The 18,267-nt window shown below is 38.6% G+C and overlaps 2 long non-coding RNA genes and 1 pseudogene across 3 annotated transcripts; all 3 read right to left on the bottom strand.

The window, feature by feature from the left end:
* Positions 1–2,002: 2,002 nt before the first annotated feature.
* LOC131218131 (pleiotropic drug resistance protein TUR2-like) overlaps positions 2,003–18,267 on the bottom strand; it is a 104,874-nt pseudogene continuing 88,609 nt past the window's right edge.
* On the bottom strand, positions 2,741–3,965 carry LOC131219241 (uncharacterized). Its single transcript, XR_009158076.1, has 3 exons — positions 3,695–3,965; positions 3,377–3,481; positions 2,741–2,977 (listed from the first exon to the last, which is right to left on the bottom strand). It is a non-coding gene; the product is annotated as an uncharacterized LOC131219241 (long non-coding RNA).
* LOC131219240 (uncharacterized) lies at positions 4,452–5,162 on the bottom strand. Of its 2 annotated transcripts, none has more exons than XR_009158074.1 (3): positions 5,038–5,162; positions 4,874–4,953; positions 4,452–4,690 (listed from the first exon to the last, which is right to left on the bottom strand). It is a non-coding gene; the product is annotated as an uncharacterized LOC131219240 (long non-coding RNA). The 2 variants fall into 2 exon arrangements; XR_009158075.1 differs by having other exon boundaries at positions 5,052–5,116.

Genomic DNA, 18,267 nt, shown 5'->3' with positions numbered 1-18,267 from the left:
TTTACCGGTTTTATTTGTCCTTAAAGTTTTAAAGGGGGCACTTATAGTCATGAAGGCACAGCGGAACAGAAATCTTTACAAGTTAAAAGGGAGCATTTCATTAAGTGGAGCTGTAGCGTCCTACGCCAAAATTGTGAATTTGCGACGGATCAGATCCATCGTAAAATGTAATTAAAAATGGACATGGTCCGTCGCATGGTCTGTAGAGTATGGTGCATCACAAAAATTACACGACAAATCTTATCCAGCACTAATCTACAACGGACATTTGCGACGGATAAGATCCAGGATTTTTTTTTTAAAAAAATAATAATAATAAATAAAATCTGTTACACCTGATAGTCATCCAAAAAAAATCACACAATTATTCAATAAGAATCCCATTCACAAAATTCAAATTAGGCTGAATATAAAACTGGACTATCATTTTGGGTGTGTTTGGATGCTCAATTGGCCTGAATAGCAAAGTGAACTAAATATTTAGTAAATAGCCAAAATTGGGTCAACTACTGATGAAATAAGGTAATGTAAAGAATATCATTTGCCCTGAAAACTAAACAAATGATCATGTCCCATCAATTAAAATACAAATCCAGGAGATACTTTTATTCTCAATATTTTTACAAACATCCAAATGAAACATAACACAATTGAAACAAAAGAGAAATGGTAAAGATTATAGACCTATAAGTTGCTTCTATTGATGTTGCATCGTGAATGCTAGCATGATAATCCTCCTAAACATTGAGAGACATTCCATTAGTTTTATATAAACACATTTGATAAAGTGATAAATTTAATCCCAGGATTTGAGCTATTTACTTGGCTTTTTGCCATAAATTCCTTGAAGTTATCAATCATAAAAATTGAATTGCCATTGACCTGAAAAGTATGCAGTATTAAACAATTTGTGACTAGAACTGGAGTTTCATCAAACATTTTAGCTCCTAAAAAGTAAAGAGAATAAACTCCTCAAGTTATAGCCAATGACGAGAAAAATATAGAAGGGACCATCAGAAGAGATTAGATGAGATCCAAGTCAAAAGTGCATAAAATAAAATAAAAAATGTTGGAGTTACGGAAAGATCGCAACTTGCGTAGGAATTATAGACTCAAAAAAAAAAAAGGAAAAAAGGAAAAAAGGAAAAAAAAGGAAAAATTCTAAACGTAATTCGCATTATCTAGCATCGGATTCAAAGGATTCTCAAGAAAAACTAATTGAGAAAGATAATTCATTTGATGGCAAGAAGTATTGTCGACAATAATTCCACGAGAGAATTTAAACCATTAATAGATTTCAAATAACACTCTCTAGATGAAGCTAAAGGGTTTCATCCAAACTCCTACGACAAAAAACCTCACACACTTCATGAAATCCAAGGGCAACCCAATAATGCTTACAGCATTGAATTTGAGTCCACAAATGTATTCACTGCAAAATCAGATTTGGGTCATTTCTACATCTTTTTTGAGCCAGACAAGATATCACAAAATCACACCACTCAAATTCCATTGTTTGTTTCTATAAACATGATTCTGTACGTGTGGACATGGTGCAATCCCATCAGCAGAGCCCATTGAGAAGGGATTTCCTGTTCAAAATAGGAACCTCCTTTAGAAGAGGTGTAAACAGGCTAGGCAAGGCTAGCCCATAAGTTAAATAACTATGCAGTCCAACACAGAGCCTTCTTGCTAACAATCTAGACCTTAGTTAAGCCCATCCACTTGACGAGTACCCATCCTGACACTCTTAGACTATTCGGGCCGGTCCAGGGGATCATGTTAGGCCTTCAGCATATCAAAACCAAGGCTCGGCCTAATTAATTACGGGCTTCGAAACCCATGTCCAAGATCATCTCATGGGCCTTGATCAGCCCGGCCCACTTTCTCCCCCCATTAACAGAAATAGGCTTCTGGTTTGGGGGTAGCACATGACTATTAAGAAATTGTTTGCAACTTAAATGTGGAATGCATCAAATGTGACACATACACATGAACAAAATTACAGAAGGAGATTTGTATAAATCTAGCCCAAGTTTTGTTGTATGCTGATACAACAACAGCCTCCAACACACTTAATGAAACTAAATATGGTGTATAAGAAAGTATTAAAACGGGTTAACTACAACAAATTTCAATAATCAACAAACAAATACTAGCATATGATATTGAAACTTCAGCCCCCTACCTTTGATAGAATAGCCCAAAAGCTTCATGAACTGCGGGGAGCTGAACTGATCAAACCCCATTTGATTTTGGCTTGTGGAAAAAAAAAAAAAAACCTTCTCATCTTCTTTGGAAATTCAACACCTTAATGGAGAAGGCGAAGACGAATGCAAAGAGCACTGTGAATCCGATGACCCTAGCGGCAATCACTCCTAAGAAGTCATGCTTGAATCTGAAGTACTCCCTCACGTACTCTGACACTATCATGTCATTGTCCATGCGTTTGGATATGTCACCGAACTGGGAAGCAACCAATCCATACAAGGTCCAAGCAACGGGGCATGCCCAGTAGTACCATCTCCACCATATGGGAATTCTCTGTGATCAAGAGGAAAGAGTTAGTCCAGATTTTATTTATTTATTAAACATTGGTCGGTAAAGGTTTTACCGACGGCCAGGACCTTTACTGACAGTTGTGTTGGACGCCGCTAAATCGTCAACTTTTGCTACACGACCAGAAAAGTGCTCAAAAGCTACGGATAAAATTCGTAGCTAAAGATGAGGACCCATACTGTGACCGTAGCTATAGAGCAAATCTTTCTCATTAAAAAAAAGAAGTGAAATTGAAAACAAATTTCTGGCAGAAATGTACAAGAAACACAGATTGCAAAACAAATTTAATGGATTCACTTACCCAAGGAGTAAAGCCATTAAATGGATTTTTCCCTGCTTTTGAATCTGCTAATAGATTCCTAGCATTTCGAATATATGATGCCAAACCACCTAGATAGGTTGAATTAATCCGAGTTACCTATAGAAAAGAGCTACTTGACATCAATAAGTAGATATGTGAAGAGTATTAACAATCTTACTGATAGGTACAAAGCAATGTAGGTTTCCAGAAACCCATCAAAATCAGTTTGGTCTTCTACCAGAAATTTGTGGTCAACAAGGCTTCCAAAGATAAATTTCAAAATAATCATAATAATAAGAAAAATAAATGTTTGAGTGAGGAAAATGGAAGGTTAAAAGTTGAAACCGATGTTAAACTTTTGCTGCTTGGACTTGGAAATCAAACAGAGACCATTTAATATTTCCAGGATACATCAGTTGAGTTGTAAAAATATACTAAGAATGCATGGAATACAAGGTTCTTGTACTCATAAGAACCAAAATAATAATAACTAAAAAAAGTGCCATGAAAATGAACCTGATCAAAGAAACTTTTCTTTTCTTCATCATCAACACCTTGTTCAGGCCAATGTACAAAAAGATGACTTTGTCCCTCCACCAACAACATTTTTGCAAGCTCAATCTGGAAATCAAAAATCAAGATAATGAAGGCAATGAGAATGTTATCGAAGTAGAACTTTTGAGAATGGTGCCTGAATCTTGATGATGGTTTAATGGAAACCCAACATTGAGGGTTAATCTAATTAGCAAGTCTCTATCATTTGAGAGGATTTCTGCATATTGTTGATGTTCTCAATGAAGTGGTGTTTGGTTTAAAACTAACTTGATTCCATACCTGCCTCTATATTTTATAATCCTATTCATTGAAAATCCCATGGAAGAATTGTTCAAGGCTAAAATTGAATGTAACTTGATTTATAAAAATAAATAAATAAATAAAAGGAAGCACATATGATCCGCTAGAAAACAAAAGGCCATAGTATTACTGTATCAAATATGTAATGCATTGTATCGCCATTCTTCCAAGAAGATACAAGAGCCTGCATTCAAATTCCAGAAACAATCAACAACTGAAACTGACTATTTTATTAAGACATGATACTTGCTAAATAACTGTATTTTTATTTCCAACTGCTTAACATTGCATAGTACTGATTTTTTTTTAAAAGATTGTGACTGCATGAAAAGAAAATCTCCTTATTCAACTAACACATGATACTTGCAAATGAAAATCCTCAAAGTTTCAATGCTAAAATCTCCCAACAGAATAACACAAATTGCATGAAAAACATTTCAGAATGACAGCTAATGAATGGAGGATGAATCATCCATAGTGATAGATAGTTACAAGCAAGGAATCCCAAAGGTCGGAACACACATTAAGAATGCACAGGTTCCTGAAAATTAGAAAGGTAAATATATAAAGAAATTAGCAAACACAATCCCAAAGGTCAACTTTAAGAAGGCATCCATGAATCTTGCTAATATGATTTGGCAAATCCAGCATATCAAATCCAATATTTCCAACAGTGGGACATAATAAACATGGCATCTTGCAGTGCAATAGGATAGAGACTCATCTATGGTGAACTTGTGGAAACGCAACATGTCCATCATGCTAACACGTGCAAGAGCACATGTAGCAGACAAGCTGCACCTTCAAAAAAAAAACTTACAAGTGCATTGGGTTTAAGTGTCAGGATACACATTACAACTTACAAGTGGGGCCAACAGTTGTGAGATACAAACTTTACTTTCATAAGCTCTACCATAGATGGAAGATGTGTGAAAAGCCTTACAGAACGAAGCTTTTAACCTGCCTGTCAATGTCCTACAAAAGACGGATAAGAAAAGAATATAAATATCAATTGTCTAGGAAAAAGATGGCCAAAGATTGGATGGCAAGGAACTTTCAATTAGATTTGGTTGGGTCATATATAACAATATGAGAACTAGTAAAGTTATAGAAATATTACTAACGCAATCCAAATTTAAGCTTGGGATGTGAAATTACTATTCTTAGTTGAATGGGTTTCAAAGCATGGATTGGCTGCAAACAAATCCAGACGTACTGGCTCCTTGAAGAGTTCCTTACTGACATAAATTACACTACTGCAGTTAAGAGTTACACATGCTGTAGAGGCAAATATCAAATACAAGGACCAAACAAATCAATACCATATTAAGTAAACCTGAAACAGATGTTTGTTAAGCCTGCATGTGTGTGGAGCTGTGCCCATCCACATGTAGCCACACATGCCAATATGGAAGATGTGTATGAGATCCCAGTTTTTCATAATTTCATTAGATGAACCAGATTGATTGGATGTTCTTGTACAAAAATCAGGCAGTGTTACTTCTCATGTCAGGGACAAAATACAAAAGAAATCTTTAGGCAACTTACTGCAAGGCCAACAGTCCCAAGGCTGAAAACAGCAACAATAGATCCTGGAACTGATTCTGTTTATGACCTTTGCCAAGCCCACAATATTCATACATTAGACATGAGATAATTAATGATGCACAGATTTGTGAAATTACCTCGGTGACTTTGGATATTCAAAACTTCTAAGTGGTGATGTTAGTAGTGTTTATCAAGAATGGTGATCAGAGAAATTTAGAAATATGACAAACCAAAACAAAAATTATCCTTCCATAAGAAGTTAGCTGAAGGTATTGCAAATACAACACTTCTGACTATTCCTTAAAGAACTAATGAATCAAGTCATCAAAAAAGCAAATAACCATGACATTATGCTCCTTACAGTTTCATGAGACAACAAAAAAGAAAAGAAAAGTCAAGAAATTCTCAACCCGTATTTTCGCTTATGAACTCATGAAGGGCTATCTGTTTAACTACTTTGGGAATAGAAAATGAAAAATATGAAGTAGCTAGTGGAACATTGGGAAATAGTGAAAGCCTGAACTGAAGTGAGAGACATGGCTGAATGTCGACCCCTAGTGCGAGCCTACAAATGGGCAAAACCATTTATCCACCAAATAGGAGAAACCTTACATTTTCACCTTTAATTGGCTAAATAAGCAAAGAGGAAAAAATGCTTCTCAGACACATAGGATGTATATACATTGATATGGCTGTAGTATAGTAGTAGAATTTAATTTGGTTATGATTTTCTATATTCTTAGGTGTGCATACGAATAGATGTTGTTATATAACTCTTAGATGCATTCATACTGCTATACTAGTATTGTATTGCTAGAATATAGTTTGATTGTATGGTCAGAAATCATTTGTACAGTTAAGTAGTTGTCCTAGGTTATTGAGATCCACATATGAGACTCCCTCCCTTAGAGCTCATTTCTGCTACACAAATCCAAGAGGACTTGAAATGCAGACAGTTTCTGAAAATGGGTCCCGCTAAAACCATTCATGTTGTCGTCGAGTGGAGAGAAGCCCATCCTTTCCAACTGTTTTTTCTTAGGAGCAGTGTCAAAGAACCAAAGATCATTATCAATGAAATGAATTCACAAACTGCATAAGTAGAAACACCTATGTTTGGGACTGCCCAAACATCCATACTTCAAGAAAGCATGAATCATTTTTTGCTGCCTTAATTATCCAAAGCTTACCTTTTAAAAGATCCTTGGTGCTTGTGGACCCACATCTATTGTCACGAGATAAAAAGAATTCATTTGAAAAGATTAGCCTCATTTACTTTTAGTAAATGCATGAGCAGAACATAATTTTGATGGAATAATTAGAGAAATACTTTTAGTAAAAGAGTCATACACTGCCAGAGTATCAAATAACTCCCTATATACGTAATGCGCGTCTCTTAACAGTATATACAGGTATTCAACAATGACAAGTGGGGCCCATAGCCCAGTAATATGTACCATTTATCTATTGATTACCATCATTATAATTACCAAAAATCAATTATCAGCCTTATCATGGTCATGTCAATGGTTATACATGCTACATCAGGCAGTTAAAATAGAAGATTATTATAAGCATAAAGACCTACATACAAATTTTTCCACAAAGGCCAATATGAATATTCATATACAAACTGTAGAATCCATAAATATTAGTAGCAAGTCCACATTGAAAGCAAGTCCAATACTAATTCCACAAGCTGTACATGGAAGTCTTGATCTTTTATCAGTTGAAAGCAAAACCACATTGAAAGCAAGTCCAATACTAATTCCACAAGCTGTACATGGAAGTCTTGATCTTTTATCAGTTGAAAGCAAAACCACATTGAAAGCAAGTCCAATACTAATTCCAAGCATGAGCATCGATTGGAAAAGCAACACCAAGTCCTCGGACATAACTCTTCAAACAGAGGATAGGATCTGAGCACTTGCATTAGACAGCAAAATAAATATCTCCAGCCTGAAATTTAGATTGAAACATCTGCCATCTATTTTTTATAGTCTTGAGAAAGCAAGGCAAATCATCTGTATAATGCAAACAAGAGAGAGAGAGAGAGAGAGAGAGAGATTTTGGCCATGAAACCAGAAGCAAATCCACAAGTGTCTCAAACCAGGAGATTGGATAACAAACAAAAAGCATATCGAATTTTTCCAAAATCAGAAAAAATTTACCAGTAAAAAGCCCATTTGAAGATTGGAGATCGCCTATATCCATGCATAAAAAGCCCAAAAATCTCCAACCACGAGCAAATTCACCATATTAAGAACAAAATGCATACAAGTACTTCCAAGGCTCCAGCACAGACATTCTCAAGTTCAAAACTTATTTGCAGTATCCATCTCTAAAACAGCAAAAATCGCAAAACCTAGGAGGGAGGGAGGGAGGGAAGGGAAAGGAAGGGAATAGAATCGAGGGCAGAGGATTGTTTTGGTGAAATGCCATTGTGGTGTGATTTCGGCTAAGATCTGTACCTATTTCCAGTGAGTAAAAGGACCAGATCTGGCCGGACCCGGTGCTCTGCTCATGCAGGATGGACAAGCACAACAACTGCGGTTTTCGGTTCGTGCCGGAGGATGGAAGACAGAGAGAGAGAGGGGGGGGGGGTAGATTGAGCGGAGAGGGAGATGGGTGGGTTCGAGAGTGGAGAGGGAGAGAGAGACGGTGAGAGAGAGGTAGAGAGAGATCAAGCGGAGAGGGAGAGGTGCTTAGAGAGAGAGGTGCAGAGCCAGAGAGTCGGCGATGCGGAGAGGGAAAGGGCGGAATGAGATTAGGGCATCCGTGATTTTGATTTAACAGTGGCCATTTGCCCGCGGCCGGCTTTGGTTCCAGCCGGTAAAGGGTTTCATCCACCGTCGGTTTTGCCCTCATTTCTTGTAGTGAGTACCATCTCCACCATATGGGAATTCTCTGTGATCAAGAGGAAAGAGTTGGTCCAAATTTTATTTATATATGAAGCATTGATATGAATGGAGAGGATTGGATAAAAACTTACAGGCCGGGGAATGATGAAGCCTGCAAACAGGTTCCACAGCGCATAGAATGCAGAGGAAACGATTGCAGCAATGTCATGGTTGGGAGTGAGGCCGACGGCCATCATTCCGTAGAAGGCGAAGTAAAGCAATGTGAAGAACATGAAGAAGAGATACCAGAAGAACTTGATAGCCGTCCATTCGAATTGGATCATGACGTAGACAATGATCCCATATATAAGAGTTTGAACCAAGATGTATGGAATCTTTACCACCACCTGAGAAATGCATTAAAATTAAGTGAGGCTAATGTCAAACATGGAAGAACAGAGTTTTGAGAGACTGGGATGGATGTGCTTACCTGCACAAAGGCATATAATACAGCTGAATACATCCCGGCAGCCCTCTCTCTATAGAAAACAGTACGTTCAACAGCCACAACTGGCTGCACTGATGATGTATTTTGCACTCTGAAGAAGAAACTGCAGCATACATGGAACCCATGGCATTGAACAGGTCTAGTTCAGAAGTCCTGCAAATTTTGAACATTATAGCAATGCAACTGAATCAGCTTTAAATCCAGAAGCAGAATTAATATTTAAGTGTTTACTATGAGACATTGAATCAATGATGGTTGAAGCTAATAGCATACGTTTTGGACCCAAGATCCCAGAATATCGTTCCAAACATCAAGGTGATGACAGTCGTGAAGAGAAGCCGAACAGCGGTATACGGCGGATTCCGCCATTACGGCATTCGCTGTTTCCATAGGCAGGCAATGCATTGTGTGATGAAGGGCTGTGAATACTGAGATGGGAAGTAGAGATCATTGGAACCAGGGGGAGGTGAGCTCATTTTTGCAATTAGAGCTTTGTTTCTCTTGCAATAATCAGTGTAGATCAGGTAAGAACTAATACATTTTCGATTCAGATGCTGCTTATGGAAGCATTTTAAAGAAAAACTGACCTAAAAAGATCTGAATTCTTGTATATTTTAGAAAAAATCACCCCCAAAATCCCCTCCTATGCTCTGTTAGACACCTCGAACATCCACATTGCCAGATTGTAACTGTCCTTTATCTTGTGGACTTCGTTGATTCCCTTCATAAAATAAAACTCAATTGGATCAGTACCCATATCCTAAGAAAATAGAAAAAAAAAACAAAAAAAAAATAATTGATTGCATTCTCTACGTTCATCATTCATCGGGCATCACCTCAAAGTGGTTGATAAAATGGCTAGAGTGATGGCCCAGTGGGCCTACATATATTTATTCTCCTCCTCTCTTCAAAAGGAACGGCTGCAAATAGGGGATAAAAGAAATCAAGATATGCCAAATGAATTAATGGATTGAAAAAACAAAGAAAATTGCAAGTTTTTTTGTTTTAACTTTATTTTACCTCATCGAAAGATTTGAATATGTCGATACTGGGCTGGTGGATTGTGCACACCATAGTTCTGCCAGTGTCCACGATGTTCCTCATGGTTCTCATCACGATAGTTGTTGCCCTGGCATCAAGTCTAGACGTTGGCTTGTCCATGAATATTATAGATGGGTTGGCGACAAGCTCAACGGCAATAGTCAGCCTCTTTCACTGCTCAGTCGACAGCCCATTCACGCCAGGTAGCCCGACCAGTGATTCCCTCAACGATGTTAGCTCTACAAGCTCCATGACCTCCTCGATGAACATCTACAAGCTCGAATTTTATCAGTCAGCCGATGCCCAACCATATATCGAGGAACCCATAAAAGAGAATGAGAATTATGCCACCGACCTTTCTTATTGCGGAATCTAATTCAGTGGGTAACTGAAGCCACGCAGAGTAGACGAGAGATTAGTAGACTGTAACATGAGGAGAGTGGTCATTCTATTCACAGTATCCCGATATCCGAGCGAATGTTTCTTGCTTCTTGGGAAGGTACTTACGTCAAATCACGTGATGGATGGTCTTGCCTTAAAATCAATGGTCAGATGGTTGGATTTATTGAATGGATGCAATTCCCAATGGTTAGATTTGTGTCAGGGTAAGGGTGCAAGGCTAAGATAGTTGGATTGGTATCGTACACATGTACACATCAGTTAATTTCTAGGTAACGTTCGAGGACTTTCAATACTTGGGTATTGAAATGTTCGGGGCGTTACACATAGAGACATATGTGGGCCACCAGGGGGCTTATACTTACCCCTTTATGATTTTTGTTGGGCCCTAATAAGCCCAGAATATGGGTGGGCTAAAATTTAGCAAAAGGCCCAAACTGGCCACCCCTAATGGTTTGTTTTGGGGCAGCATGGCCACTAGATTAAGGGTGGATTATGCACTTGAGATTGCCTTCTTTTAAGATGCCCTTGGGCCTCATTTATGAATGCTTGGAGGCCCACCTCCATTGAACTTTAATTGGACCTATATGCAATGTATTAGTTGGCCTTGGTAGGCCCGCTCATCTTGGACCTTCTAAGTTAGGCCCCATTGGACCTCTGGGCCTATACTTACCATGGTATTATGATGGGCTTAGGGGCCAAAATACACAAGTGGTTGGGCCCTTGGTTACCCACTAAATTAGCCACATGCTTGGGCCAAGATGTAATGCCCAATTCACTTACTTTAAACATAAGAAATTGCCCATAAGGTTGGTTACCGGGCTGCCCATTAGGCCCACCACAATATGTGGGATTGTGACTTTTATGGTTGAGCCCAAACCTCGCTTGAGGGCCCACCATATTGCCTATGTATCGAGCCATGTGTATTGCCCACTAAGCCCTTGGATTGTTTAAGGCCTTAGGCTTTTATTCACTCGAGTAATAGCGGGCTACCTTTTGGGACCCAGTTGAGGTTGGATGTCCTCCTTGGTGACCCTGAGGTAGGCCCATAGAGTGGATATAGATGGTTGAAGGCTCACCTGGACCCTTGTTAGGACCATTTCTTCCCTTGGGCTTTTATATGGCCCTTCCTAGCTCGTGGGCTACCCCAAAGTATTGGGCCCCCACTAGAGGATGATCCCATAGTAAATTCTCTAAGTACCTAGGCTTGTTTCCCTCCTTGGGAAGGAGGAGTATGTTCCAAGTCTTCATTGCCAAACGACACACCCTCATGACCCATATGCATCATTTGCGTGATTGGATTACACTTATGTGTGGTCATTGGGTTGATATGATAGATGAATGGAGTTTCTCCCCTTGTGCACATCAAGTGCTCAGAGCTAGTGCATGATCTGTATGCGTGACTCATGCATTGGCATCGCATTTCATGATAGTATCGCCCTTGCTTCAACAGGGCCTTGCCTCCATAGGGACATTCATGGATAGTCGTATGTATGAACACCAGAAATGTATTACTTGAGTATATAGGGTGCATAGGATGCCCATGGGTGAAATTTTTAAAACTTCCATGGTATCAAGGATCTGCTCCAGCGCCGTGACCGGGTGAAAAATATGAGTGCACGAGGGCCTTACACCTTTACGTTGTGACTCCCACTATCGTGTAGTCGATTGGAATGGGGTGTGGCCTTACCCGCCTGTGAGAGAGGGCATTGCTAGGCTGAGTCTGACCAGCTCGTGAATGGGTCCGCTCCCGTCAGGCCTTGCTGGTGATTGGCTATCCATAGGCAGGTAGTGAGGTCTCCTACACTCATTTGACTGTGTGAGTCTGTAGAGCGGCAGTCATTTTGCAGTGTACTAGACCCCGGTAGATTCTTTATGATGGAACTGTACTGACATGTGGACTACATATGAGGACTGTCATTACTTCACATTGCATTTGCATCGGCTATACAAGCCCTTTATGCATCACCTTGTTATGATGCCCAGTATTCATTACATTATATTCATGACAGCCTTGGTTAGGCTTATGGCATTGGCATTGCTCATACTTTCCTTCTGTATCTCCTATCATTCTTCTATGCACCATTGTCACACACTTTCACCACCCTCTAAACTTTCTATAAGCGTATGCACGATTGATGCGTGCAGGAGATCCTAGGTCGACATCATAGCAGCAGAGCTTGGATAAGAGTTGAGCCGTGGACCCTAGTGTTGTAAATCTTCTTCCTTCTTCTTTTGTCATCAGATGTATTTCCTTTTAGCATTGTATTAAAGCTCAAATTTATAGTGGATTTTGTGATGTGTGACTTCGTTATTTTTTGGATATACTTACCGTGATCTTGGGTATGCTCTTATTAGAATGGATGTATGACTTATGAAAATCCTCCTTCTAGGATCCCAGGATCGGAACCTACTTTAGGAGCTGAGAATTGGGTACTACGGAGGCTATTGCGGCCAGAACCGACCATCGGATTCCTTGTGAGCGAGTTTGGTTACCGAGTCTAGGGCGTGACAACCACACCTTCCCGACTGGTTTTTTGCCAGGAATCCAATGAACGGGTTAGATTTTTAAAAAAACATCACTGTGAGGCCCACCAAACATGTCAGCGGCCTCTGTTTCCGTATGCCTTACGTCCGTGAAAACCAGATGCAGTGGGTCGTTCTCTGATCAAGGGTACGGTCAGATCTATGATCTGGACCGTCCACATGCTTGATCAGGAGCTCTTGACCCTTGTCAAGGTGTCAGCATCAGAGTTTGGGATGATCAGCATCCCAAAACTCAATTCAAACGCAGTTATTTGTGCGGTTCTCGTTGCAAAAAACAGAGGTCGGTTCTGCTAGCCGACTGACTCTCCCTGCTATATAAAAGAAGGAGAAAACAGCTGAGAGGGGATTGGAGAGGTAGCCGTGGAGGCGTGGTGAGAAGCAAAGGATGAAAAAGTGAAGAACGTGGAGGGAGAGAGAGAGAGAGAGAGAGAGAGAGAGAGTGGGCGCAGGCCGGCCTCTTCCTTCTTTATCCTTTTCTATTATTCCTCTTTGATTTTCTTTCTTCCTCCCTTATGTTTTTAAGAGTTTAGCATGCTCATGATTGTGGTTGGCTAAGAGTCTTAGCTAGGGCTAAGAGGTAAAACTTGTAGCGAGATGGGGTGTCTTTCCATGCTTTGATTCATGTTTAAGGAACTCTTTTGATTCTAGTTTGATTATAAGGAATGCCTTTAGTTTTCAATGGTTTGTTGTGACTTAAATTACAATGGATCTGCGATAGCTTTGAGTATTTTCTATGCATTATAGGGATTATTAATTTAGGAATCCCTGTTGTTCACCATCATCTCCTGGGCATGGTTGGATGATGGAATCCTTCCTAACATCTATACATCTTCCTGATTGGTTGTGAATTAGTTTAATTTTGTTGTTTGCTTTGTCTCATGGGCATGGTTTTGTAATGGAATCATCTCTAATTCTTATACCTTTTGTCTCTTTAAAAGCTAGATCAAAGGAAGTTCAGATTGAGCTTTAATGATATATCTTCTAACTGGATGAAGATGGGACTCGAAGTCCAGTTGAGTTCATGAATCAAGCGTAGATCTCCCCGATATCGAGAAGTGGATCCTCTGAATCCCTAGTTTCCTACTTTTGAATTTCACAAGTTTTAGATTACTATTTCACCATTATTCACTCATATTCGCTTGATTTAGTTTACATCTTCGCCTAGTTCTAGTTCTGGTTGCTTTCAGAATACGTACAAGGTTCAGTCCCTGTGGATTCGACCTTGGTCTTACTGAGTTTATTACTACATCATAACCTTATACTTGGGGTGTTAATAAGTTTTTGGCGCCGTTGCCGGGGATTAACGGTTACGTTTTTCTGAAATTGACTAGTTTTATAATTAGGTTAAGATTAGGGTTTTCTAACTTTAGGTTTAGATTTTTTCTGATTTTTAGAAACTAACCCTACTTTCCTGTTTTGTAGGACCCTGACATAGACTTTCTAAATTGGTAATCCCTTTCTAATTTTTCTATTTTTCTATTTTTAGGATTAGGGTTTTATTTTCTATTTTTAGAATTTTTTTTTAATTGATTCTAGGATTTCTTTTAATTACTTTCTATTTTTAGGGTTTAGAAACTTTCCTTTTTAGGAACTAGTTTATTTTTAAAAACTTGTTGGTTTTAGGTTTAGATTTTCTATTTTAGAAACTTTCTAATTCTAAGTCTTCTTTATAGAAACTAACTCATCTTTCTAAATTTTTTAGAACTTTCTAACTTTAGAATTTCTATTTTTAGAAACTAATTTCTTTTGTTTTCTTTCACAGGATCTTAACATAGGAACTTCTAATTTGGTAACTTCTTTTTAACTTCTTCCCTCTTCTTACTTTCCATACTCGTGTAGGATCTTTTCTTTTATTCTTCTTAGGATTAGATTCAGAGTTAGGGTTTCACCATGGAAGAGTGAGTACGTCAATATCCTGAGATGGATAAGAGATATTGGGGAGGGATGTATAATGATTATGATGTAATTCAACCTATATACCATCATCGAGAACCGACTAGAATATTATGCTCCATCGGTTAATAAGTCCTTACGCGATCATAATTATGGGAATGGGGATTATTATCAACCATTATATTCTCCCACATATGATCCGTATGACTATAACCAGTGGAAACATCAAAATTAGGAAGATGAACCAACAACATGTTATAATGATTATTCTCTTAGATACCCTTCCATTGAGATCCAACCAGAAACGATCCAAGAGGATTCATTTCAGCGTAACATGGCCTATCGTGCGGAAATTAGAAAAACTTTAGAAGCACTTACTTCAAGTGATAATTCTCTTGGGTCCTTTACCTTTAAATTTCAACTATAAACAATCCAAGAGAATTCAATTCAAAATTTCTTCCAAACTCTAGAGTTCAGCCAGCAATATACACTCCAAATACTGCAAGAACTTAGAAAAGATATTCAACAGTTGAGTTCACGTGAGGCGATTGTGGAGAACTCTTGAATTTGGAATGAGGAGTTGGATTCCGTTAATGAGCATACGGTTCAATTTCCCGATGAGTCGATCTTGATGACGGTTCAAAAGAATGATCAAGAGACGTGGGTGTCTTTCAAATACAATGACATTGACACACTTCACTTACATGACACATCTGATTTTAATGATGAAGAAGAGGTGAGTTTATTCGAACCTCAACCCAATCTAAAATAGAATGTGAGGAATGTGATCCCATCCCAAGTGTATATTGCACTGAATTGGATGATGATGAGTATTGGGATTCAATCCCCAGTTTGGCCCATATCAATGATATAGAGGTTCAGGAAGTTGTCAACCATAGTGATCTACTCCACCAATCTGACATGACCAATTTAAACATGGAGAATGAACCGCTTCCACCTAAACTTTCAAACCTTTGTGATGCATGTCTGGACCACTCCCCTAAATTGAATGATGATATGATTTGGGAGATGGACGAGTCGTCCGAAATGACCCAAGGAATTGAAACCATTCAGTTAAGGCCACATTTAAGTTGTCAACTCTTGACAATACAATGCCTTTACTGGGTGGTACCAATGAACAGAGTTCTCACATCAATGCGTCACTAATTGATCCTCAATTTGTCTATGCAAGGCAGGAGTAAGAGAGCATACCATCATCTCCTTTTAAGGACGATGGAGTCCTTGAGCATTTCATTACAGATGTTAATGTGAAAAATAAGTCACTCTCAACCAAATTTCCCAACTCTTTGAACGATTGCTTGGCACACTTTCCAGATTCAAATGATCCTATGATTAAAGAAATAGTGGATGCCTCACAAGATAATATCTCGGTAGCTGTTACCATCTGAGAGAATCCTTACTCTGAAGCCCCTTCTTCTCCAAATCTTAAATGTTTACCATTAAAAGAGGAGGAGCAGACAATGGAACTGAAGTCTAAAACTTCAGAATGTGTTGAGACTACATCATTTCCTGAAAATTTTTCTGAATTTTATCTACCTGTAGTCTCTGATTCACCATGGGATACTAACTTTGAAACTTTTTCTGACATAGGTGAATCATATATACGTTGGATACCTTAGGAAAATCAACGATAAATTTTTTATGAGGTACATAAATTTCTCTGAAAAGTCATGCTCCATGACATCCAAGCCTATTGGAAAAAGGGCTTTTGGATGATCCTATTGAGAAACCTACTGCGAAATTTATCCAGATATTGGCCGGAAGAGGAACCTTACGACATGATTGAGTAGATTTTCCCCTGCTTTCATAGGACTAGGGTAGTTTGCTTTATGTCGTTCTAGGATAGTCGGCTTTATACCATTAGGTTAGTTTGCTTTCTAAGTTGTTTTAGGATAAGTTGCTTTTGTTGAATTAAGTCTTGTGCCGAACCACTGTCACGCTGAGATCTCTTTAGAAAAAGCTTTTTGATTCCTTCGTCCAGGTACTATCTTTCCATCACTTCTCCCTTATTTTCATTGTCTTATGTGCATTGCATGCTTATTTCTTTTACATTGAGGACAATATAGATTTTTGATTAGGGGTAGGAGATTAGGTTACCTAATCAGTATTTTCTTGGTTTTGAGCAAAATTTGTAAAAAAAATTTTAAATTTTTTCTAGAAATTCGAAGTGATTTTGAAGGATAGTCGTGATTTGAGAAGTATACGATACGGAGTGTTAGGGATTTACGTCTCTTGGATTTAGTTATCTGATAGATTCCATAGTTGAGTTTGAATTATCAATCCATGATTAGAAGTTGTAAACATTGATTGAATCATGATTTCACATGTCACATCTCGCTTACACATTGAGGTTTCAGTTTGATATGGAAGGATTAACTTGGTAATCACTAAGCATGAAAGGAACCTGCCTGAGAAATTTGTCCATCATGCTAGAATTGAAAGAAAAAAAATAGTTACCTTTGGAAAGGTTGGGCGAATAGTCTTCACCATAGGTTTGCTCCTTATAGGTGAAGGTTCGATTCTCCAAGGTTGACATTTGGAAAGGGTTGGGAGACTGATCTTCACCATAGGTTTTCTCCCTATAGGTGAGGATTTGATTCCCCTCTTTGGCGTTACTTTTCATGGAAAAAAAATTCAAAAGCTAGAAAAATGAAAAGATGATCTGTGATGTAAGTTATGGTTTAGGTTTTGGTTGTCTTGAATACTCTTTTTGATTATCAATGTTATCATGAAATTGACGATTGCATCTCTTAATGATAATAAGCCGAGATTACACTATACACCCATGAAACTCAATGTTTAGAATTTTTTCTAATTGATGGATTAATACCTTGAATTTGACTATGAAATTACCGTGCACTTAAGTCTAAGAGAAAGTACTGTCCAACATTCATGAATTATAAAATTCTCGTATCTGGATTATTTTACAAAATTCACTCGAGTTTATAGAAATTTTCCTATAGTTCTCAATTTATTTTTCGCATACTTTGCTCAGGACTAGCAAAATGCTAGTTGGGGGTTGTGTTGAAGGTCGAATATTGCATATTAGACCCCAGTTATTACCTGCTTTTATGAACATGATACTGTTTAATGCCTTATTTTAATCATGTTTGTGTTGCAAGGTGAATTTAGGAGCCCGAACTGAAAAAGGGTACTAAAAGTATGGATTTAATGCTCAGAAGTCACTAAGGCAAGGGATGGACCTTAGGGGACTGAGATCGAAGGATTTACACACCAGAGATCTGAGAAAATCACACCGCTCACATTAAACTAGCTTAAAAATCGTCCAGAATGCAAGATCAGAGGGTTTTTACCATCTGTTCGGCTCGAAACTTTATATCTGACCTGAAATTAACCGCACAAGTCAAATTTGAGCCATTGAATCCTTGTAAAAGTTTCCCAATAGATAGATCAGCCCATAAATCTTTGATTTGGGGCCCACCTGATCTCTGGATATGCTTCAATTTTGGATTCGACCACTTAAATTAGATGGGGCAGCGGATGGACGGAGAGGATCTCTCATAAACATCACAATGAACTCCACTTGAGAGCTTGTGTGCACCATGTGCACACTCCTGCCGTGCACTGAATCCCATAGAGTCGGTCAGCGCACGTTGACCGACTCAAATCTTCAAAAAGCAAGAAACTTCAACAGCGTCCACTCCACACCGACCGTTTTTGTGTAGTGGGGCCCGCCTATCATCCAAATCAGTGATCTGGACCGAAAATTCACTCCATATGGGGGGTATGACCCTCAC

The sequence above is a fragment of the Magnolia sinica genome, chromosome 11 (assembly GCF_029962835.1).
Source record: "Magnolia sinica isolate HGM2019 chromosome 11, MsV1, whole genome shotgun sequence".
In the NCBI taxonomy this organism is placed as follows: Eukaryota; Viridiplantae; Streptophyta; class Magnoliopsida; order Magnoliales; family Magnoliaceae; genus Magnolia; species Magnolia sinica.
The sequence above is the reverse complement of the archived record's forward strand: the minus strand, read 5'-3'. Positions and strand labels throughout refer to the sequence as shown.